A 24,994-nucleotide genomic window follows, 5' to 3' on the forward strand; every position below is an offset into this window, starting at 1 on the left:
TCTCCAGTATCGCGCCCTGGGCCAAAGGCAAGCGCCAAACCACTGCGCCACCCAGGGATCCCAGGACCACAAAGTATATTTGAACAAACCATAGTTGAGAACTTCCCTAATTTGGGGAGGGAAACAAGCATTCAGATCCAAGAGTTAGAGATTCCCCCCCACCCCAATCAATACAAACCATTCAACACCTCACATTTAATAGTGAAGCTTGCAAATTTCAAAGATTAAGAGAAAATTCTTTTTTTGATAATAAATTTATTTTAGAGTTAGGAGTTCTTATGTCCTGTCTCCCTTTCTGATTTTTCCCAAACATTTAAGAGAAAGTTCTTAATGCAGCATGAGACAAGAGATTCTTAATTTATATGGGGAGAAATACCAGATTAACAGCAGACCTCTCCACAGAGACCGGTGAGGCCAGAAAGGGCTGGCAGGATATATTCAGGGTCCTAAATAAGAAGACTTTCATTCAGAATAGGAGAGAAAAAGAGCTTCCAGAATAGGCAGAAACTGAAAGACTATGTGACCACCAAACCATCTCTACAATAAATATTAAAGGGGACCCTGTAAAAGAAAGAGGGAGCTCAAGGAAATAATCCACAAAAACAGGGACAGAATAGGTATTACGATAACACTATAAATTCATATCTTTCAATAGTTACTCTGAATGTGAATGGGCTAAATGATCCCATCAAAAGACACAGGGTATCAGACTGGATAAAAAAGAAAGTCCCATCTATTTTCTGTCTTACAAAAGACTCATTTTAGACCTAAGGACACTTCCAGCCTGTAAATGAAGGAGTGGAAACCATCTACCATTCAGATGCTCCTCAAAGGAAAGCTGGGGTAGCAATCCTCAAATCAGATCAATTAAAGTTTATCCCAAAGACTGTAGTAAGAGATGAAGACAGACACTATATCATACTTAAAGGATCAATCCAGCAAGAAGACCTACCAATCATGAATATGTATGCTCTTAATGTGGGAGATGCCAAGTATATCAATTAATAATGCCAAGTATATCAATTAATAACCAAAGTAAAGAGATACTTAGAAAATAATACACTAGACTCATGGGCCTTGGCGATCCGTGGGGTGCACCTGCGCAGCTGTGGATGCCGCAGGTTTTTGAAACATGAATTGTTCACTCTTCTTGACTGCCCTTTGCTTGTGAATAGCCTCAGCAGCTCCAAAACTCGATGAAAGCTTAAATGCATAATGGTACCAGTGGAAGGCAATGCACAGATTATATGGCATGAATGAAGAAGGATAGAGGAGAGCAGTGTGGGAGAATATGAAAATGATTGAACTGCATAATTGAGAATATAGCCAAGGGAAACATGGCTTCACAATGGCGATGAATACCTTTGGTGACATGACCAATGAAGAATTCAGGCAGGTGATGAATGACTTTCAAAACCAGAAGCACAAGAAAGGGAAAGTGTTCCAAGAACCTATCTTTGCTGAGATCCCCAAATCTGTGGACTGGAGAGAGAAAGGCTACGTAACTCCTGTGCAGAATCAGAGTCAGTGTGGTTCTTGTTGGACTTTTAGTGCAACTGGTGCCCTCAAAAGACAGATGTTCCGGAAAACAGGCAAACTTGTGCCACTGAGTGAGCAGAACCTGGTGGACTGCTCTAAGGCTCAAGGCAATGAGGGCTGCAGTGGTGGCCTGATGGATAACACCTTTCATCATGTTAAAGACAATGGAGGCCTGGATTCAGAGGAATCTTATCCATATCTTGGAAAGGACATAGAGACCTGTAACTACAAGACTGAGTGTTCTGCTGCCAATGACACTGGCTTCATGGACCTCCCTCAATGGGAAAAGACCCTAATGAAGGCAGTGGCAACTCTAGGGCCCATCTCTGTTGCTACTGATGCAGGCATTTCCAGTTCTACAAAGCAGGCATTTAATTTGATCCAGACTGCAGCTGCAAAGATCTAGATCATGGTGTTCGGGTGGCTGGCTATGGCTTTGTAGGAACAGACTCAAATAATAAATTTTGGATTATCAAGAACAGTTGGGGTCCAGAATGGGGCTGGAATGGCTATATAAAAATGGCCTAAGACCAGAACAACCATTGTAGAATTGCCACAGCAACCAACTATCCCATTGTGTGAGCTGATGGACCACAAGATTAGAGGACTTGAGGACAGCATATCTGGAGGAAGTTTATCTTAAAATTGACCAAACTCTTATTGTGTAAGATAAGACACTTGAATCATTGAGAATCCAAGTTGTGATTTGAATTCTGTGACATTTTTATCATTTTCTGTGACATTACCACTACTTTAATTACTGCTATATATGGCTTTATAATGTTGAAGACTTATTACTTAATTCTAAAATTTTTGACTTCTTATTTATTCAAAGGATATATAAACTTTACCTTTTGAAATAAATTTTAATTCAATAAGTAGAGGAAGAAAAAAATAAAATAATACACTAATAGTAGGAGACTTCAACACAGTCCTTGTCAGTAAATATCAGATCTTCTAAGCATGACATCACCAAAGAAACAAGGGCCTTAAATTATACACTGGACCAGATGGATTTCACAGATGTTTACAGAGCTTTCTAACTGAACACAACTGAATACACATTCTTCCCAAGTGCACATGGAACTTTCTCCAGAATAGACCACACACTAGGTCACAAATGAGGTCTCAACCGATACCAAAAGATAGGATTGCCCCCCTGCATATTTTCAGACCACAATGCTTTGAAACTAGAACTCAGTCATAAGAAGAAATTTGGAAGAAATTCAAACACATGGAGGTTAAAGAGCATCCTACTAAAAGATGAATGGGTCAACCAGGAAATTAGAGAAGAATCTATGGATTCAGGGAAACTAATGAAAATGCAGATACAACCATTCAAAAAATCTGGGATACAGCAAAGAGGTCCCAAGAAGGAAATACATCTCAATACAAGTCTCCTTCAAAAAACTGGAAATAACTCAAATACACAAGCTAAACTTGCACCTAAATGAACTGGAGAAAGAACAGCACATAAAGCCTACACCAAGCAGAAGAGGGGAGATAATAAAGATTCAAGCAGAACTCAATGAAACAGAGACCAGAAGAACTGCAGAACAGATAAAAAAAGAAGAACAGGAGTTGGTTCTTTGAAAGAATTAATAAGATAGATAAACCCTTAGCCAGCCTTATTAAAGAGAAAAAAAAAACCCTCAAGGTAATAAAATCACAAATGAAAGAGGAGGGATCAGAACCATACCAAGGAAATACAAATGATTTTAAAAAACATTTTATGAGCAGCTATAAGCCAATAAATTAGGCAATCTAGAAGAAATGGATGCATTTCTGGAAAAATCACAAATGACCAAAACTAGAACAAAACGAAATAGAAAACCTGAAAGGCCAATAACCAACAAGGAAATTGAAGCAGTTATCAAAAACCTGCCACGACGCAAAATTCCAGGGCCAGATGGCTTCTGAGGGGAATTCTATCAAATGTTTAAAGAGGAAATAATATTCTACTAAAGCTGTTCTGAAGGATAAAAAGGGATGGAATACTTCAAAATTTGTTCTAACAGGCCAGCATCACCTTGATTCCAAAACCAAAGACCCCACCAAAAAGGACAATTATAGAACAATATCCCTGATGAACATGGATGCAAAATTTCTCAACAAGATACTAGCCAATAGGATCCAACAGTACATTAAGAGGATTATTCACCATGACCAAGTGGGATTTATCCCTGAGATGCAAGGTTGGTTTAACACTCATAAAACAATCAATGTGATAGATCACATCAACAAGAGAAAAAAACAAGAACCATAGGATCCTCTCAATAGATGCAGAGAAAGCATTTGACAAAATACAGCATCCATTCCTGATCAAAACTCTTCACAGTGTAGGGATAGAAGGAACATTCCTCAGCATCTCAAAAGCCATCTATGAAAAGCCCACAGCAAATATCATTCTCCATGGAGAAAAACTGAGAGCCTTTCCCCTAAGATCAGGAACATGACAGGGATGTCCACTCTCGCCATTGCTATTCAACATAGTACTAGAAGTCCTAGCCTCAGGAATCAGACAACAAAAAGAAATAAAAGGCATTTAAACTGACAGAGGAAGGCAAACTCTCCCTCTTTGCACATGACACGTTACTGTGTGTAGAAAACCCAAAAGACACCACCCCAAGATTGCTAGGACTCATACAGCAATTCAGCCATGCGGCAGGAGTCAAAATCAATGCATAGTAATCAGTGGAATTCCTATAAACTAAAATGAGACTGAAAAAAGAGACATCAAGGAGTCAATCCCATTTACAATGGCACCCAAAACCATAAGATACCTAGGAATAAACCTAACCAAAGTGGTAAGGGATTTATGCCCTAAAAACTACAGAACACTTCTGAAAGATTTTGAGGAAGACACAAAGGGATGGAAAAATATTCCATGCTCACGGATTGGAAGAATTAATACTGTGAAAATGTCTATGCTACCCAGGGAAATTTACACATTCAATGCAATCCCTATCAAAATACTATGGACTTTCTTCAGAGAGTTGGAAAAAATCATCTTAAGATTTGTATGGAATCAGCAAAGGGAATATTGAAAAAGAAAACCAGAGCCAGGGGCATCACAATGCTGGATTTCAAGCTGTACTACAAATCTGTGATCCTCAAGACAGTGTAGCATTGGCACAAAAACAGACACATAGGTCAATGGAACAGAAGAGAGAACCTAGAAATGGGCCCTCAACTCTATGGTCAGTATTCGACAAAACCAGAAAGAATATCCACAGGAAAAAGGACAGACTCTTCAATAAATGGTGCTGGGAAAATTGGACAGCCATGTGCAGAAGAATGAAACTAGACAATGCTTTTACACCATACACAAAGATAAACTTAAAATGGATGAAAGATCTAAATGTGAGGCGAGAATTCCTCAAAATCCTAGAGGATAACACAGGCAACACCCTTTTTTAACTTGGCCACAGCAACTTCTTGCAAGATAAATCTATGAAGGCAAAGGAAACAAAAGCAAAAATGAACTATTGAGACTTAATCAAGATAAAAAGCTTCTGCACAGCAAAAGAAACAGTCAACAAAATAAAAGACAACCTACAGAATGGGAGAAGATATTTGCAAGTGACCTATCAGATAAAGGGCTACTATCCGAGATCTATAAAAAAAAACTTATTAAACTCAACAGCAAAGAAACAAACAATCCAATTATGAAATGGGCAAAAGACATAAATAGACATTTCACCAAAGAAGACCTACACGTGGCCAATAAGCACATGGGAAAATGCTCTGCATCACTGGCCATCAGGGAAATACAAATCAAAACCACAGTGAGATACCACCTCACACCAGTGAGAAGATTAAGAAGATTAAGAAGATTAAGATTAAGAAGATTAAGAAGATAGAAAACAGCAAATGTTGGAGAGGATGTGGAGACAGGGGAACTGTTGGGAACTTGGTGGGAATGTGAACTGGTTCAGCTACTCTGAAAAACAGTGTGGAGGTTCCTCAAAGAGTTAAAAATAGAGCTACCCTACGACTCCGCAATTGCCCTGCTGGGGAGTTACCCCAAAGATACAGATGCAGTGAAAAGCTGAGACACCTGCTCCCCAATGTTTATAGCATCAATGTCCACAACAGCTAAACTGGCATGAGCCATGATGTCCACTGACATATAAATGGATAGAGAAGATGTGATATATATATATCTAATATGTGATAGATAGATAGATATATAATATGTGATATATATATAATGTGTGTGGAATAATGGAATATTACTCAGCCATTAGAATGGACAAATACCTACCATTTGCTTCGACGTGGATGAGAGGGTATTATGCTGAGTGAAGTAAGTCAATTGGAGAAGGACAATCATTATATGGTTTCACTCATATGGGGAATATAAGAAATAGTGAAAGGGATTATAAGGGAAAGGAGGGAAACTGAGTAGGAAAAAATAGAGAGGGAGACAAACCTTGAGAGAATCCTAACTCTGGGAAATGAACAAAGTAATGCAGAAGCGGAGATGAGTAGGGGGTTGGGGTCACTGGGTGTCAAGCATTGAGGAAGGCACTTGATGGGATCAGCACTGGGTATTATAGTATATGTTGGCAAAAGAAACTTCAATAAAAAATAAATATTAAAAAAGTACCTGTGAGAGATCTCTTATTCTATAAATGCTCTAGTGGGGTAAGAGTATTTTCTCTGCTGGCAGAGGGGCTAACATTGAGGATATTTTTCAATCTATTGTTCTAGGACTTTCAAGAATATGCTCTCTTTTAACTGCCACAGCACAGGACGATATCAGAATTCACATATTCATGACTGTGTGGCTTAGAGCATTAGGTTAATTTCTAAGATCACAGATCTATGGTGAACTGTCACTCATGGATGGCTTGTATCATTTTTTCTGTCCTATGAAGCTGTGTATTTCTATCATTAATTAGCTATGTCATCATAGTAAAGTTACCACACCAATCAGAATTTCATTTTCTTTATTTGTAAAATAAAGGTTGGGGTGGGCAGCTGCTACCTTGTAAATTTTGATACATACAGAGGCTTTATCATCTATTACCTAAAATGAAGCATTTTTTAGAGTGAAAGGGCACTGCTTATAATTATGCCAGAGAACAGGCATACATGAGCGAGCAACGTCGTTCTGAACAAACTTCTAACTGGTGTGTTTTCATGCACTTTTAATCCAATTCAGTACATCTTCCATAGAATAATTATCTGTGGCTTCTCCCTCATCATGGAGTGTAAAATTCAAAAAGGCGAGAACCTTTCTCATTTGGTCACCCCTTTATTCCTAGAACCTAATACACATGCCTGGAATTTATAAGACAATAGACAATTTTTGTTTTTAATGTCTAAAAGAACGATTAGATGAGTCCACGGTTGTTTGGGAAAATGGATTAATGGTTAAAGGAAGAAGAAAAAAGAAGAGAATAGGTGTTAACCAAATATAACTACATAATACAGAATTTCTAAGTAACAGAGATGGCTATGCAGGAAAACACTGGACTTTGGTACATATTAGTAGAATCTACTCCAGATAATTCCTGTACTATCTTAGCTTACCCTAAGTAGCCATGATTTTTCATAGTAGCCCTTTTCGTCAGCCCTTAGATGTAAGCATATAGAACCTATTAGTTTATTGACAGTCAATATCAGAACTTGAGTCTCCTGATAACCTCCCTGTCCAGAATTTTTCCAATACAACATGCTCAGAACTGATAACAATGCTGCGTACCTATACACATTCTGTAAGTATGTTAATGAACACAGAGTCCTTAATAATTATTAGGACTCTGTTCCTGGAAACGATTTTTGGGTAGATAATGACTTGGGAAACAATTATAATTTAAAGTTAATTAAATAACTAAAATTTCACATATAAAATGATCACGTATTTGATAATACATGTTTAAGACAGATAAGAAAAAATGAAATCTTATGAGAGTTTAACAGCTCCCTCTACAAGATGGAACTCTAGGTGATATTTTGTCTGCCCTGCCTACATATATATATATATATACATATATATATACACATATATATATATATATGTATATATACACACACACACACACACACACACACATATTCATTCACTCTTTCATTTTAAACATTTCTAGGGAGACAGTCACTTTCAGTAGTTCTTCAGTGATGGTACTTTGCTGGTGTAAACTCCAGGCCAGGCTCCGCCTCTGAGTGGTGACCTCTAACCTGTGCTCCATCTCTGAGGGGTCACAACCTCCTGGCCTTGGTCTCAGAGGGGTGAACACACAGTCTGCAAACCAAGCAAGAAAGATTTCTTTCTGACCCAGCAACAAACTGCTCAAAACTTGCAGCTGAAAACTATGCCAAACCGCATATACAGGTTTTTATACAACTAGAGATTTCTAGTTAAAAACCTAAGTTGAGTCTGTTCTTTAAGCCTATAAAAACTGTTAAGAAAGTTTTCCAAAAATAATCCAAATATATGTTTTAAAAATATAGTCCACTAAAATGTAGATATATATGTGCACATGTATTTATAGGCAGCGATATATATTCCTCCCTAGTGTTCAGATTTTCTATGTAAAAATAATTTAAAAATAAATTACAGGTAAATGCTTCTTAATAAGATGCATATAAGCTGAATTACCCAAGACTTTAAGTTTCACCATCCCAAAGTAATGACATAGGAATTTCTCTACCAATTACTGAAGTTTAAGAAATTCTCATTGAGACGTTTTGTTTTGTTTTCCTACTTCATTTTTGAGTTTTCAGATTTGGGGAACACCTGTTGAATAAGTTTAAGTACATGGATAAGGGGGGGGGTGGGGAAAAATGGGAGTAGGGTCCCCAAGTCACCTGCGCTCACCCGACTTACCTAGATAACTTTCAAATCATCCTGAAACCCTATGAATTCTACCTAAGATTTAAAGAGAGAATAGCTGGAATGCTACAGAGAGAAGAGTTTGCACTTCTAACAAGGTAGGAAGCCGAGGGAAGAAAAAATAAAAAAGAATCCAGTGGCGGAGGGGCCCCACAAGGAGCCGGGCTAAGGCCAGGCAGCAAAAGCCTCCAGGACAGGAAAGCCCAGCCTGGAGAAGCAGGAAGTTTAAAAATCTGAACCGAATTCTTTCCAGAGGGGAAGGCGCTCAACAGGGAAACCGGGCAGAACCACAGGAGGGGCAATGGCACCTCCAACTCCCCGGGGTCACTAGGAGAGGAGGGCACCTGGGAGAGAGTGCACCAAAGACCACGGGTTGAGCTCTGTGAAGGGCTGGAGCACGCACCCGGCGGGACCTCGGGAGAAGCTCAGGCAGCGTCTCTGGCTGCAGGAGGCTGCACCCTGCTACCTTCGGGAGCCCGGGCCCCAGGAGTGCAATTCCAGCAGAACAGGCCCGGGGTCCCAGGGGACAAAGCAGACACAGCCCAGGATCCTGTGCTCCTTCTGGGACAGGCAGAGGCAGGGAGGGCAGAGGATAGCAAGGACCCTCCTGCTGCCAGGCACCCCCAGGCTGTGCAGATCAGCACCCCCTGCTCCTGGGAGCATCCAGGCGAGTGCAGACCAGTAGCCGTGGGAGTTACTGGGAGAGCTGACTCCAGAGCTAGAAGGGTGGCCGCACCAGTGTGGTTGTTCCTCCTGGTGTCACCCTGTGCCTGGGACAGAGTGGGGCCACCAGGGAACTGGGGCCTCAGGGGGTAAACAGCTCCCACTGAGCCATGCACACACCTGAGAGTCAGCACAGCAGCCCCTCCCCCACAAGACCAGCTGGAAGGACAGGGGAAGAGCAAGTTTTTGGCCTAGCAGCACTGGAAAGCCCCAGGGAAGTTGAGGGACTTATGGTATATAGAACCAGAGGATACCCCTCCTTGTCTTTTGTTTTTGTTTTTTCTTTTTTTTCTTCCTTTTTTTCCGGTACAATTCATTTTTAGCCACTCTGCACTGAGCAAAATGACTAGAAAGAAGAACTCACCACAAAAGAATCAGAAACAGTACTCTCTGCCACAATTTGATTACAATTTGATGTCAGAAAGCCAATTCAGAAGCACAATTATAAAGCTACTGGTGGCTCTGGAAAAAAGCATAAAGGAATCAAGAGACTACATGACTGCAGAATTTAGATCTAATCAGGCCAAAATTAAAAATCAATTAAATGAGATGCAATCCAAACCGGAGGTCCTAACGATGAAGGTTAATGAGGTAGAAGGAAGAGTGAGTGACATAGAAGACAAGTTGATGGCAAGGAAGGAAGCTGAGGAAAAAAAGAGAAAAACAATTAAAAGACCATGGGGAAAGGTTAAGGGAAATAAATGACAGCCTTAGAAGGAAAAATCTACATATAATTGGGGTTCCAGAGGGCGCCAAAAGGGACAGAGGAACAGAAAGTGTATTTGAAGAAATTATAGTTGAGAACTTCCCTAAGTTGGGGAAGGAAACAGGCATTCAGATCCAGGACATAGAGAGGTTCCCCCCCAAAATCAATAAAAAACATTCAACACCTCAACATTTAATAGTGAAACTTGCAAATTCCAAAGATAAAGAGAAAATCCTTAAAGCAGCAAGAGACTAATTATATGGGGAGAAATATTAAATTAACAGCAGACCCCTCCACAGAGACCTGGCAGGCCAGAAAGGGCTGACAGGATATATTCAGGGTCCTAAGTGAGAAGAACATGCAACCAAGAATACTTTATCCAGCAAGGCTCTCATTCAGAATAGAAGGAGAGATAAAGAGCTTACAAGACAGGCAGGAACTGAAAGAATATGTGACCACCAAACCAGCTCTGCAAGAAATATTAAGAGGGACTCTGTAAAAGAAAGAGGATACCGAAAGATATAACCCACAAAACAGGGCCTGAATAAAATAGGTATTATGATGATACTAAATTCATATCTTTCAATAGTAACTCTGAACATGAATGGGCTTAATGATCCCATCAAAAGACTCAGGGTTTCAGACTGGATAGAAAAGCAAGACCCATCTATTTGCTGTCTACTGGAGACTCATTTTAGACCTAAGGACACGTACAGCCTGAAAATGAAAGGTTGGGGAACCATTTACCATTCAAATGGTCCTCAAAAGAAAGCAGGGTAGCAATCCTCATATCAGATAAATTAGAGTTTATCCCAAAGACTGTAGTAAGAGATGAAGAGGGACACTATATTATACTTAAAGGATCTATTGAACAAGAGGACCTAACAATCATGAATATTTATGCCCGTAATGTGGGAGCTGCCAAGTATACCAATCAACTAATAACCAAAGTCAAGACATAGTTAGATAATAATACACTAATACTGGGAGACTTCAACATGGCACTTTCTGCAAATGACAAATTTTCTAAGCTCAACATCTTCAAAGAAACAAGAACTTTAAATGATACACTGGACTAGATGGATTTCACAGATATTTACAAAACTTTACATCCAAACGCAACTGAATACACATTCTTCTAAGTGCACATGGAAGTATCTCCAGAATAGACCATCTACTGGGTCACAAATCAGGTCTCAAGGGATACCAAAAGACTGGGATTGCCCCCTGCATATTTTCAGATCATAATGCTTTGAAACTTGAACTCAATCACAAGGAGAAATTTGGAAGAAATTCAAACATGTGGAGGTTAAAGAGCATCCTGCTAATAGATGAATGGGTCAACCAGGAAATTAAAGAATAAAAAAGATTCATGGAAACTAATGAGAATGAAGATACAACTATTCAAAACCTTTGAGATACAGCAAAAGCAGTCCTGAGAGGGAAATACATTGCAATACAAGCATCCCTCAAAAAATTGGGAAGAATTCAAATACACAAGCTAACTTTACACCTATAGGAACTGGAGAAAAAACAGCAAATAAAATCTACACCAAGCAGAAGAAGAGAGTTAATAAAGATTCGAGCAGAACTCAATGAAACAGAGACCTGAAGAATTGTAGAACAGATCAACAAAACCAGGAGTTGGTTCTTTGAAAGAATTAATAAGATAGATAAACCCTTAGCTAGCCTTATTAAAAACAAAAGAAAAAAGGCTCTAATTAATAAAATCATGAATGAAAAAGGAGAGATTACAACCATACCGGAAATACAAACGATTTTTAAAACATATTATGAGCAGCCATATGCCAATATTTTAGGCAATCTAGAAGAAATGGAAGCGTTTCTGGAAAACCACAAATTACCAAAACTAGAATGGGAAGAAATAGAAAACCTGCATAAGACAATAACCAGGGAGGAAATTGAAGCAGTCATCGAAAACCTCCCAAGACAGAAAAGTCCAGGGCCAGATGGCTTCCCAGGGGAATTCTATCAAACATTTAAAGAAGGAACAATACCTATTCTACTAAAGCTGTTCTGAATGATAGAAAGGGGTGGAATACTTCCAAACTCATTCTATGAGACCATCATCACCTTAATTTCAAAACCAGACAAAGACTCCACCAAAAAGCACAATTATAGAACAATATCTGATGAACTCAGATGCAAAATTTCTCAACAAGATACTAGCCAATATAATCCAACAGTACATTAAAAGGATTGTTCATCATGACCAAGTGGGATTTATCTGCTGGTTCAACACTCATAAAGCTATCAATGTGATTGATCATATCAACAAGAGAAAAAACAAGAACCATATGATCCTCAATAGATGCAGAGAAAGCATTTGACAAAATACAGCATCTATTCCTGATCAAAACTCTGCAGAGTGTAGGGATAGAGGGCACATTCCTCAGCATCTTAAACGCCATCTATGAAAAGCCCACAGCAAATATCATTCAATGGAAAAACACTGGGAGCCTTTCCACAAGATCAGGAACACAACAGGGATGTCCACTGTCACCACGGCTATTCAACACATAGTACTAGAAGTCCTAGCCTCAGCAATCAGACAACAAAAAGAAATCAAAGGCATTCAAATTGGTAAAGAAGTCAAACTCTCCCTTTTTGCAGACGACATGATACTTACTGTACACAGAAAACCCAGAAGATCCACCCCAAGATTGCTAGAACTCATACAGCAATTCAGTAATGTGGCAGGAGACAAACATCAATGCATAGCAATCAGTGGCATTTCTCTACACTATCAATGAGACTGAAGAAAGAGAAATTAAGGAGTCAATCCCATTTACACTTGCACTCAATAGCATAAGATACCTAGGAATAAACCTAACCAAAGTGGTAAGGGATCTATGCCCTAAAAACTACAGAACACTTCTGAAAGAATTTGAGGAAGACACAAAGAGATGGCAAAATATTCCATGCTCATGGATTGGCAGAATTAATACTGTGAAAATGTCAATGCTACCCAGGGAAATTTACACATTCAATGCAATCCCTATCAAAATACCACGGACTTTCTTCAGAGAGTTGGAAAAAATCATCTTAAGATTTGTATGGAATCAGAAAAGACAGCCGGGGGAATATTGAAAAAGAAAACCAGAGCTGGGGGCATCCCAATGCCGGGTTTCAAGCTGTACTACAAAGCTGTGATCCTCAAGATAGTGTAGTATTGGCACAAAAACAGACACATAGGTCAATGGAACAGAAGAGAGAACCTAGAAATGGGCCCTCAACTCTATGGTCAATATTCGACAAAACCAGAAAGAATATCCACAGGAAAAAGGACAGACTCTTCAATAAATGGTGCTGGGAAAATTGGACAGCCACGTGCAAAAGAATGAAACTAGACAATGCTTTTACACCATACACAAAGATAAACTTAAAATGGATGAAAGATCTAAATGTGAGGCGAGAATTCCTCAAAATCCTAGAGGATAACACAGGCAATACCTTTTTTAACTTGGCCGCAGCAAGTTCGTGCAAGATAAATCTATGAAGGCAAGGGAAACAAAAGCAAAAATGAACAATTTTAATCAAGATAAAAAGCTTCTGCACAGCAAAAGAAATATTCAACAAAATAATAGACAACCTACAGAATGGGAGAAGATATTTGCAAGTGACCTATCAGATAAAGGGCTACTATCCAAGATCTATAAAGAAGTTATTTAATTCAACACCAAAGAAACAAAGAATCCAATCATGAAATGGGCAAAAGACATGAACAGACATTTCACCAAAGAAGACCTACACATGGCCAACAAGCACATGGGAAAATGCTCTGCATCACTTGCCATCAGGGAAATACAAATCAAAACCACAATGAGATACCACCTCATACCAGTGAGAATGGTGAAAATTAACAATACAGGATACAAGAAATGTTGGAGACGATGTGGAGAAAGGGGAACCCTCTTGCACTGTTCTGAAAGTGTGAGCTGGCACAGCCACTTTGGAAAACAGTGTGGAGGTTCCTCAAAGAGTTAAAAATAGAGCTACCCTAGATCCCAGCAATTTCCCTTCTGGGGAGTTACCCCAAAGATACAGATGCAGTGAAAAGCCGAGACACCTGCACCCCAACGTTTATAGTGGCAATGTGCACAATAGTCAAACTGTGGAAGGAGCTTCGTTGTCCATTGAAAGATTAATGATAAAAGAAGATGTGGTATATGCATACAATGGAATATGACTCAGCCATTAGAAATGACAAATACCCACCATTTGCTTCAACATGGATGGAATTGGAGGGTATTATGCTGAGTTAAGTCAGTCAATCAGAGAAGGACAAACATTATATGGTCTCATTCATTTGGGGAATATAAAAAATAGTGAAAAGGGAAAGGAAAGAAAACGAGTGAGAAATATCAGTGAAGGTGACAGAACATGAGAGACTCCTAAGTCTTTGAATCAAACAAGGGGTAGTGGACGGGGAGGTGGGCGGGGGGATGGGATGACTGGGTGATGGGCACGGAGGGGGGCACTTGATGGGATGAGCACTGGGTGTTATGCTATATGTTGTCATATTGAACTCCAATAAAATACATATACATATGTATTATATGTATTTTATACATATAATATTATACATATAATATTTTATATTTTGTTTATTTTATTTTTATATTTATATTTTATATTGTACATATAATATTTTATACATATGTATTATAAGTAATATATATGTATATGTATGTATGTGTGTGTGTGTGTGTGTGTATATATATATATATATATATATATATATATATAAATATAAATGTCCCAGGCTTTAAGCAGGATAAAGGCTCTCCTTACTTTATCTGGTGCTATGTGCTCTAATGAAGTAAAATTCTTGGCAATTGGGAATCGTCATATTCTTAAAGCTTTTGAAAGTATCATTTTTATATTTACCAGATGCCTTATAGAGTCCAAATTCTCATAAAGGGAGAAAATAGTCTTCCTTCCTAGTTTTCTTACACACACAAAAGGTACATGGATAAATGTCTAGGAAAACCTTCGACTTATGAATAAATACCTAAGGAAAATTAGAAAAATTCCTAAGTTTGTATCTGACTTTCATCTCATTGGGACCATATAAAAGTCAGTAATTTTAGGTTACTTGGATGACTAGTTAAGTGTCCAACTCTTGGTTTCTGTTCAGGTCATAATACCAATGATTGGGCTCCATGCTCAGCACAAATCTACTTGAGTTTCTTTGCCTCTCTCTCTCTCATTCTCAATCTCTCTCTTTCTGAAAGAAATAAAATCTTTTTAAAAATAATTTTTAAATGTTTTAGATAATAACTCAATTTTCTCAAGCCATAGAAGAACCATCCCAGAGCAAATTAAACTTTAATGTGTATCAATGAATTCCAAGATATATAATATTATGAAAAAAGTATTTCTTCTTATTTCTGGGATTAATCAATGAATAATAAAAGGTACATTTGCCTAATCAATAAACAGAAGCAATTTAGAAAAAAATAGAGACTGATGATTTAAATATAAGCCTCAGTTGCTACAAATACGGTGCAATATGGGTTCTATTACTGAAAGTACCAAAACTGGTCTATAATATATATATTTCATGAAATTCACCTGTAGTATACTCATCTGCAATGATACCCAACTGCTGTCATCCATTTTCTTTGTCTATAATACAGGTGAGTGAAGCTAAGTGATAAGAGATTAGTCATGATAGAAAGGAGGAACTAGAATTAAAGTAAAAGAAAAAGCAAAAGCAAAGCAAAACAACAACAAAATGATGTAAATGGTTCCTTTCTATAGCTTATAAATATTCTCCTCAGGTTAAAATTATTTTTAATACATTGCAAACAGGAGACAATTGTACAAATTCAATTGACAATTTCAATTGAAATGAAAGGATTCAAGGATTTTCATATCCCCTATGTGAAAAGCTGCTTTTCACTTTATTAACTTTTTAGTCAGCATCCTCATCTCTCACCCAAACCCTAACAGCTGATACTCTGAAGTAGAGCCTAATTTTTTTCTTTTTCCCATGGTAACTCATCTCATGTTTTTGACTGCAACTGATTCCATATATGAACAAATAAATGATTTAATAGCCTTTAAATCATTTGACATGTTAAAAAAGATATCATGCAAATCAAAAGTATTATCACCTTTATTTATTTTTTTTTAATTTTTTTAAAATTTTTTATTTATTTATGATAGTCACAGAGAGAGAGAGAGAGGCAGAGACACAGGCGGAGGGAGAAGCAGGCTCCATGCACCGGGAGCCTGATGTGGGATTCCATCCCGGGTCTCCAGGATTGCGCCCTGGGCCAAAGGCAGGCGCCAAACGGCTGCGCCACCCAGGGATCCCTGCGACACAGTTCAAAGCACAAACCGTCCTTCAGCAGCTCACGTGAAAGCCTGCCAGTAGGCAGCAGAACCAAGTTACCAAAAAAGGCATTAGAAGAAGGAACCGGCCGCCGCCAGAGCCTGTGGTAGTGGTCCCTCGCCAGCCTCCGTGCAGAGCCAGTTTCACTCACCCCGTGGGAGTGGGATGTACCCCCACACTGGTGCCACCTCAACTTTGGGTAGGATATTAAGCCCGATTATGCCACATTCAATTCAAGTGGTTTTTTATTTTTTTATTTTCCTCACAGTCTTCACCACATCCAACTTATTATTCCCATGGTACTACTGTAGCTGGGGGTGCTTATGGGACCCCACACAGGAGTTCCTACCTTCTAACCTCTGTTCAAAGAACATGTGCACCTGCTTCATCCTCTTCCCATATGAGAAAATCCATTTGAACTATTCACACAATTGAACATCTTGGTGCATTAAAAAAAAAAAAAAGGTAGAAAAAAGAAAAAAAAAAGAAAAGAAAAGAAAAGAAAAGGAAAGAAAAGAAAGGGTGTTTGAGTTTCCCTCTGAAGAAACGAAAAAGAAAAAAAGAAAAAGAAGCAGCAGGGTGTGGTGCGCCGTCCCCTCCCCCACGGGCCCAATCAGTACCTGCTGTGAAGGCCTTTGTGGCCTCTGACGTCCTGGAATCAGGATCCAGGGCAGGACGTCGAGCTTGAGCGCTGCACAGCGGCTGGCACGGACCCGGCCCACACCCGACAGGGGCAGCGCCACGTGGTTGAGGGCGTGGAGGGTCCGCGGCCGCCGTGCGCCAGGCCCCGGGGCCACCGCAGCTCCGCCCGGGCCGACTTCCCCTTCCCGAGGCCGCCTGCAGCTGGTCCAGGACGTTCCCCAGAGCTGGACGCCGTCCTGCAGCCTTTGTCCCCGGCTGCGGCGAGGCCTGTCCACGGGGTCTCCGGGCAGGGCCTGCAGGGCTCCCACGTGCTCGCGGCAGAGGCCTCGCCGCCTGGACGGAGGCCTGGGCCTCGCTGAAGAGCGGGTCGGCTTCCGTCACACACACGGGGACGCGCTCCTGGGCCTCCTCCGCGACGCGGCCCCGCTCCAGCTGGGGCCCACAGACGCCCCCACCACTCGGCTGGGTTCTCAGCCCTCCGCAGAGGACACAGGGGCGACACCCCGGCCGCACCCTCAGCGCTCCGCGGTGGGCATCCGCGTGACCTCATTGCGCACGGCGTACCGGACGTCAGGCGCACGTCACGCACGCACGTCACGCACGCTGGCCGCACGCAGCGCCCCTCCTCGGCGGTGTCCTAGACGTGAGCCGCCGCCTGTCCTGGGTCTCGTCCACACACGAGACGCTCCTGGCGGTCCGGGGGAGAGCGCCCGGGTCTGGGCCGTGGGCCGAAGACGCCAGATCTGGCGGGTCCTCGCGGCGTGTGCGTTCTCCTCAGGGAGGCCGCGCTGCTTGCGTGGGGAGGCCTGGGCAGGCAGAGCACATGCACCTGCCGGCCGGCTCCATGGCACAGGATGACGGGGCGGGTCCTGGATGTGGGGAGCCTCCTCCAGGGCTTCCAGCCAGATCTCCAGGAGCACCTCCCTGCCGTGACAGGACCGGCTCCCTCCATTGTCCAGGGATGCGCTGCACTGTGGGGTGACTGGGCCCCTAGTCAGACCCTCGACCAGTTGGGGCTGCCTGCCCAGATGCTTGGCCTCCACGACACGTTGGACAACTGACGCCCCGTCGAGCTTCCTCAGCTGCGGATGGGAGTGCTCCAAGGCGGCCGTCTTCATCGGGAACTAGTCAGCTCCCTCCAGGCCTACTACGTTTCTGCAAGGTACGTTCTCAAAGGATCATCATAAGGATGATTCCCGGGCTTGCTTCAGGGGCAGGTTCTCTTCCTTGGCAGGAGTGCGGTCAGGAGTCTGCATCATGATCATTTCATGATATATACAAATATTGAATCATTATGTGTGCACCTGAAAGCAACATGACGTTACATGTCATGGATACCTAAACAAAAAGTGATTTTTTACAAACAAACAAAAAAACCCCCACAAAACAGAGAGAGAGGATACAGAAAGGTTTATTACTCATATAATGAAGCCTTCTTAAAAAAAAAAACTGTTATCTCACGAGCAGATCCAAAAGCAGAGCCTGGAGATAACAGATAAAAGAGACCAGTTAGGCTTTTCTTGAAATTAGGGGATCTGCTTGAGTGAATGTTCCCATGAATGGGCCTGGGATTTGCATGGTTGGAACTTCCTACTCGTGCCAAAGGAGGGAGCACCCAGCCTTTCTTATCAGCTTAGCCAGTTGTGGGGCAGAAGACACAGGGCTTGAAAACTTTCAGCAGTTAAATGTCAAAGATGAAGTCAGAGTTTGTTAAGATGCCAGAAGACAATGGCCCTTAAGGGCCTTTGCAACCACTGCTTTCTCTCCCATGAATCATCTTTGATCCAGTGTAACAAAATGTGGGTGGTTTCTTGTATTCTGGACTTATGGTGTAAGCTGACGGGACCTTGTTTTAAGTACTTAACATTCTAAATTCAGAGACCCACCGGAAATTGGAATTGTTGAGAGGTGCCGGTTAGAGAAAGGACACACGTTAACCCTGCTCATTCATCCCTACCAATTACTATAGAATGAACATTGGAAAATAATACTATGGTTGACATGTTGCAGAGATTGCTGTTCATGGAAAGCCTTCCCACTTTGGGGACATGGAAGGGGGCTCTATGAATTTTATTTTGAAAGTTTGGTAAAGGCTTCAAGAAGAGGAAACAGTTTTCATTCTTTGTTTATACATGTGCTTGGAACAAGGATTGCTGAAATTCTCCTGTGCTAAATGAACAGAAGGAAGGAGAATTGGAAAGAGAAAAGAAAGAGAGGGGGGAGGGAATGTGTGTATCTGTGCGTATGGGTAAGCTGCAGACATGAGAAGGAGCAGAAACACCTTCTCCAAGTATACAGGGGAAGCATTCTGCAGGGTCCCACGGGACCTCGAAGGGCAAATACAATTGGGGGATATAGCCTTGCCATGACACCTACAGATTTGAGGAGTGAAGGGGCAAAAGGGACATTAAACATTAAAGGAATTCATCAGCTAAGGGTCAGCTGAGAGATGGGGCCAAACCCACAAATGTAAAAATGCCTAGGGGATTCATTTGAACAATGGGCTGAAGCCACAGCCTTCTCCATCACTTGCGTTGAGCTGAAGCAGTGATTTCCCAAGGAGGATGGTTTTGCTCCTCAGAAGATATTTGGCAAAGCCTGAAAACATTTTTGATTGTCACAGTTCAAGAGTATTGTCTGGTATCCAATAGGTAGAGGACAAGAATGTAGTGAAACATCTTACAATGCACGAGAAATTATTCAGACCAAAATGTCAATAGTGCCAAGAATGAGAAATACTGAGATAGGAGAGAGGTTGGGAGACTAGAGCCCAAATCCCTGGGTCTAAAATCATTTTTAAAGTACCTTCTCTTTATCTTCTAATTCTAAAAATTCTAAGCAACGATAGGAGAAGGGGATCTTATCTTCTTTCTTCTCAACTTTACTTTTCTGTTTTTTTCTGTTGACAGTTTGAAAGTAGATGGATAGCACAAAAAGTTCAGGCAATTCTTTCTTTCTTTCTTTCTTTCTTTCTTTCTTTCTTTCTTTCTTTCTTTCTTTCTTTTCTTCTTTCTTTCTTTCTTTCTTTCTTTTTTCTTTCTTTCTTTCTTTCTTTCTTTCTTTTTCTTTCTTCTTTCTTTCTTTCTTTCTTTCTTTCTTTTTTCTTTCTTTTCTTCTTTCTTTCTTTCTTTCTTTCTTTCTTTTTTCTTTCTTTCTTTTTTCTTTCTTTCTTTCTTTCTTTTTCTTTCTTTCTTTCTTTTCTTTCTTCTTTCTTTTTCTTCTTTCTTTCTTTCTTTCTTTCTTTCTTTCTTTCCTTCCTTCCTTCCTTCCTTCCTTCGTTTTTGCATATTTAACCCTTTCATATGTTTCCAAAGCAATTGTATTATTATGTTAAATAACAACTACAGTTTAAAGAAAGAAATCTGTCAAACCAATGGACCATGATAGAGACAGCTGAATCCATCCTGTACAATCGATCACCTGACCCATCTATCTTTATGTTGTGTAGGTGGCCAAAGAAAGATTAAACTTTCATAGGAAGGCCCATTTTGACATTGTGATAAAAAATCACCTAAATATGAAAAGTGTATTAATGTGCTTTTATTATTTTTGTTTTTTAAAGATTTTATTTATTTATTTATGAAAGATACAGAGAGAGAGCAAGAGAGAGGCAGAGACACAGGCAGAGAGAGAAGCAGGCCCCGTGCAGGGAGCCGGAGGTGAGACTCGATCCCGGGACTCCAGGATCAGGCCGTAGGCTGAAGGTGGTGCTAAACTGCTGAGCCACCAGGGCTGCCCCTAATGTGCATTTATTTATGTAATAAACTTGTCAGAAACAGAGAAATGATAAGCTGCCATTGTGAGGCAGCTTGAGGTGGGGGGGTGGCAGAGGCTGGTTTAGAGATAAAGTATTGGAGCTTGAAAGAGAGGATGGGGTTAGAGATAGAAGCATCGCTTACTTGGTGGGAAAGAATTATGCTTTCCCAATGTCTCCAATGAAGATGGTATAAGGAAGGACAGGAAGGTTGAGAATGTAGCTGTGGTAAGGGAACAATTTGCATGTTAAAAAACTGAATGTGGGCAGCCCGGGTGGCTCAGCAGTTTAGCGCCTGCCTTTGGCCCGGGGCGTGATCCTAGAGACCTGGGATCGAGTCCCATGTCAGGCTTCTGCATGGAGCCTGCTTCTCCCTCTGCCTGCGTCTCTGCCTCTCTCTCTCTCTCTCTCTCTGTGTCTCTCATGAATAAATAAATAAAATGTTAAAAAAAATAAAAAACTGAACGTTAGGTCTACATGCAAAAGGCAAAATGCAGAGCAAAAGTTTTACAACAATAGGAGTATATTTTTTCCATCATCAGAGTTTTTTTGTTGTTGTTTTTGTTTTTGTTTTTGGCAGGGAAGATAAGGGTAGCTTAAATTCGTACTATTATTTTATCCCTATTATATGATAGTTACATTTCTAAAACCTGAGTTTTTTTCTTCTTCAGGAGGAGTGGTTGCACAACTAGGTGTGGATTTGGTGTGTCAGCGGAGGAGGGGAGTTCAGGATCTTTCCATGTCGTCATCTGGAACCAGAGCTCTCTAAAGCCTCTGTGTTCCTTTGTTTAAACTAATAGGACTCCAACTTCCTTTAATAAAGGGAAATATAGATGTGACATCCACATTTTTAATTGGAAACTCTAGGTAATTCAGGATTCCAGAAATATTATCAGGGCAGGTAGTTGGACAGGGATTAAGTAAAGTCCAGGACTGGCACAGGTATTTACAGACATTCAGCTATCAGTAGGCTGACATGTCATTGGGGAAAAATTTTTAATTGGTCTGAGTTGCTCATATACTTGGGCTCTGCTTTTTCTTAAATATCTTTGTCTCTGCATAATAACTGTTCAATTCTCATGACTATGCTTTTGCCCTCGTGTTCTGGTTCCAACTCTTTCCTGAAGCTGGAGACCTGTCCTGATCGCCAACCCCCGAATAGCCCTTGCCAGTCACTTACTCCAATACCACATTTCTGATCCTTAAAACTACCAGCCGAGTAGAGCTAGGTACATGTAGTGATTGGTAATAATGAATTCAAGCTTTCCAAGTGAGTAAGTGAGTGAGTGAGAGAGTGAGTGAGTGAGTGAGTGAGTGAGTAAGGGAAAACAAAACATGAAAGAAAACATTTGGTAAAGTTGTCAGTGATTCTTGACCCAAAACTAAGTCTTTTCTAGATCATAAGAGAACAAGTCAGCTTTCATCATTTTGATCCTGCATGCAAAAAACAGAAATGAAATATTTGCAGTGATGTGAGCTGGCTTTGAAATCAGCAAACCTTGGCTCACACCATTCACCAAATTGGCACATTCATTGGAAATGATGTTCAAAGCAGCTTACAGTAGGAATGGGAAAAGCAGCTTTTGCTTCTCTGCAAAAAAAAATATACAACAGAATTTCCTTTGGAATTCACATTCAAGCTTGACATCCTAAGCATGTAAATGTGCAGAAAGATGAAGGTATCCTATATTCGAATTTAATTAAATTAATTTATTTTTAGGCAACTAAGCTGCCTGAAACAGCAGGTGCTGATTATCTAATGAGAAGTGTACTTACCTCACATTTTACAATAGCCCATGGAGTGCCCAATTTCACTATGAAGTACTTCTGTGTAGAGATTCAAAAACAATTAAATCCATGTATTTCACGGTTTGGGGGTGGTTTACTAATAAGATGCCAATAGAGTACATATAGATCCACCTGCAAAAATGCGGCTGGTTTTTGGTGCAGGGGCTTCCCCCTACAGCCTTTTCCTCTCTCCAATTGTCATTAGTCTAGATCTTGCATAGACTCTTATAGTGCTGACCAGTCAAAAAAACAGGGCCTCAAGCTCTTTTCCATCCTCAAGCAAGACAGTTGGTGAAAAAACTGAGATAGTAGATTTTAATGAGAAGAAACCTAAAGACAGGAAAGCTGATGCTGGTAGCAGGGTCTCGAAGGGTAACCTAAAGGCTAAAATGCAGACAGAAGATGAAGCCCCATGGCAGCCAAAACCCTGTCCCAGTCAGAGGAGGGAGGCAGATTTTCTGGATCGGCTCTGTATTCCAGGAAGGCCATGTACAAGGGGAAATATTCAGCAGCCAAATCCAGAGTTGAAAAGCCAAAGGAGAAGTTTCTTGCTCCTGTCAGGGAACTAGTTGTTGGTTACAAGAATGGTGGTACCCAAGTGGTTAAACTTTGCAAAACGCCTGGGTATATTATTCTACTGAAGATGTGCCTGGAAAGCTGTTGAGCCACAGCAAGAAATCTCAGTCAGCATGTGTGCAAACTCTGAGCCAGCATCACTCCCGGCACCATTTTGGTCATCCTCACCCGAAGAGTCAAGAGGGTGGTTTTCCTCAAGCCACTGAGGAGTGACTTGCTGCTTGTAACCTGACCTCTGGCCCTCAATTGAGTTCTGTAGAGAACACACCAGAAATTTGTGAATGCCACTTCCAGCAAAATTGGTGTCAGCAGTGTGAAAATCCCAGGGCATCTCACTGATGCTTGCTTCAAGAAGCTGCACAAGCCCAGATGCCAGGAAGGTGAGGTCTCTGACACAGGGAAAGAGAAATAGGAGATTACAGAACAGCGCAAAGTTAATCAAATTCTGCTACAAATTAAAACTGTTCCTCAGCTTCAAGACTACCTCTGCTCTTCTGTTTTCTCTTACAAATGGAGTTTATCCTCACAACTTGATGTTCTAAATAACTCATCCATTTAAAAAGAATCATGATCTCAAAAAAAAAAAAAAAAAGAAAGAAAAACATATGGGCAGTAGAACAGTAAAATTCTGGGATGCTCCTTCTATATCCATTCTCAAAAAAATATATACATTTAAAGATGAGAATTTTAAGTTAATACTATGGGGACAAACCTCAAGGGAAAAAATAGAGGCAGTTCACTACAGGACCATATTCCGCGTGTACCTAGTGTTCAGTGTCGGAAAGGGAATGTCATATCAATAACTTTATTTTAGTCTTTAACCTGCAATTAACAGAACAGTGAAGTAGCACAGAAACTCCGCTTGCAGAACACATTCGTCGTGTTTAAAACTGTTATATAATTTCATAATTTGATGCATTTCTCTTGGGATCCTAACATTTGACAAAAAATGTCATTTAACAGATCATCTCTTACATAATATTTATTGTCCCTAAATTTGTTGGTGAATAATTGAGTTATATTTAAATAACTATTTGACCTCACATTTCTGTGGGTAACCCCTAAGAGTTATAATGCTAGTCTAACATTTCTACCCGAATATATGTTAGAGACAGTAACAAGTACAAATAGGGTTAAGCTCAGAAGAAAAATGCACAGAGAAAAATCACATGGAAGAAAATTAAAGACCACAAATACCAGGTGGGATGAATTCACCTTAGTGCAAATATTTTAGGACAAATTTAGAAATGGTCATACTTGACCAAAGGGTAAGTAAGGGTGAATCAGCACAGTGGGCCAGAGCGAATAAAAACAAATGTGATACAATGGCATGCGAATGGGGAAAAAACTGACCTGCTACCATTTTTGATCAGCCCACTCTTCACCAAAAGTAATAAATTCCATTGATCTGGAGAAGGAAGCTTAATATAATCAGTACATTTAAATACCAGGTCAATTTCTGCTTTCTACAACTAAGAAATAACGAAATAAATGAATGACCATAAAAATTATACTAAAATCATCCTTCATATTTATTAACTTAGGCTTACTAGTTGCATAATCCTTTATTCCTATTTTAACTACATTAATGGTTTTTGGCATTCTCTTTTTTTCTTATATCAACTTTAAATTTTACATTCTTTTTAAAATTTAGATATTTATATTTTTTCAACTGTATAACTCATCAATTTCATATATTATTTTTGCTTTAATGTCTGCTGTGTTTTGGGAATTATATATGTATACATACTTATGAAAATATATTTGACATATATCGTTTTTTAAATTTTTTATTTATTTATTTGCGCAAGAGAGAGAGGAAGGCTGAAGCAGGCTGAGCAGGGGGCCCAACACCAGACTCAATACTAGGACCCCAGCTGGGACACTGAGATCATGACCTGAGCCAAAGGAGATGCTTAACTAAGCCACCCAGGCACCCCTAACATGCATATTTCTACATGCATATTTCTAATACATATTAGAGAAAGAAGCAAATAGAAACAAGATTAAGTTCATATTATAATTATAAGTAATTTATTTTTCCTTCTTACCCTATTT

The 24,994-nt window shown here is 40.2% G+C and overlaps 1 pseudogene; it reads left to right on the top strand.

Moving 5' to 3' along the window:
* The first annotated feature begins 1,098 nt into the window (after nt 1-1,098).
* LOC140596433 (procathepsin L pseudogene) lies at nt 1,099-3,170 on the top strand (annotated as a pseudogene).
* Nucleotides 3,171-24,994: the final 21,824 nt, after the last annotated feature.

The sequence above is a fragment of the Vulpes vulpes genome, unplaced genomic scaffold, assembly GCF_048418805.1.
Source record: "Vulpes vulpes isolate BD-2025 unplaced genomic scaffold, VulVul3 Bu000000642, whole genome shotgun sequence".
Lineage (NCBI taxonomy): Eukaryota > Metazoa > Chordata > Mammalia > Carnivora > Canidae > Vulpes > Vulpes vulpes.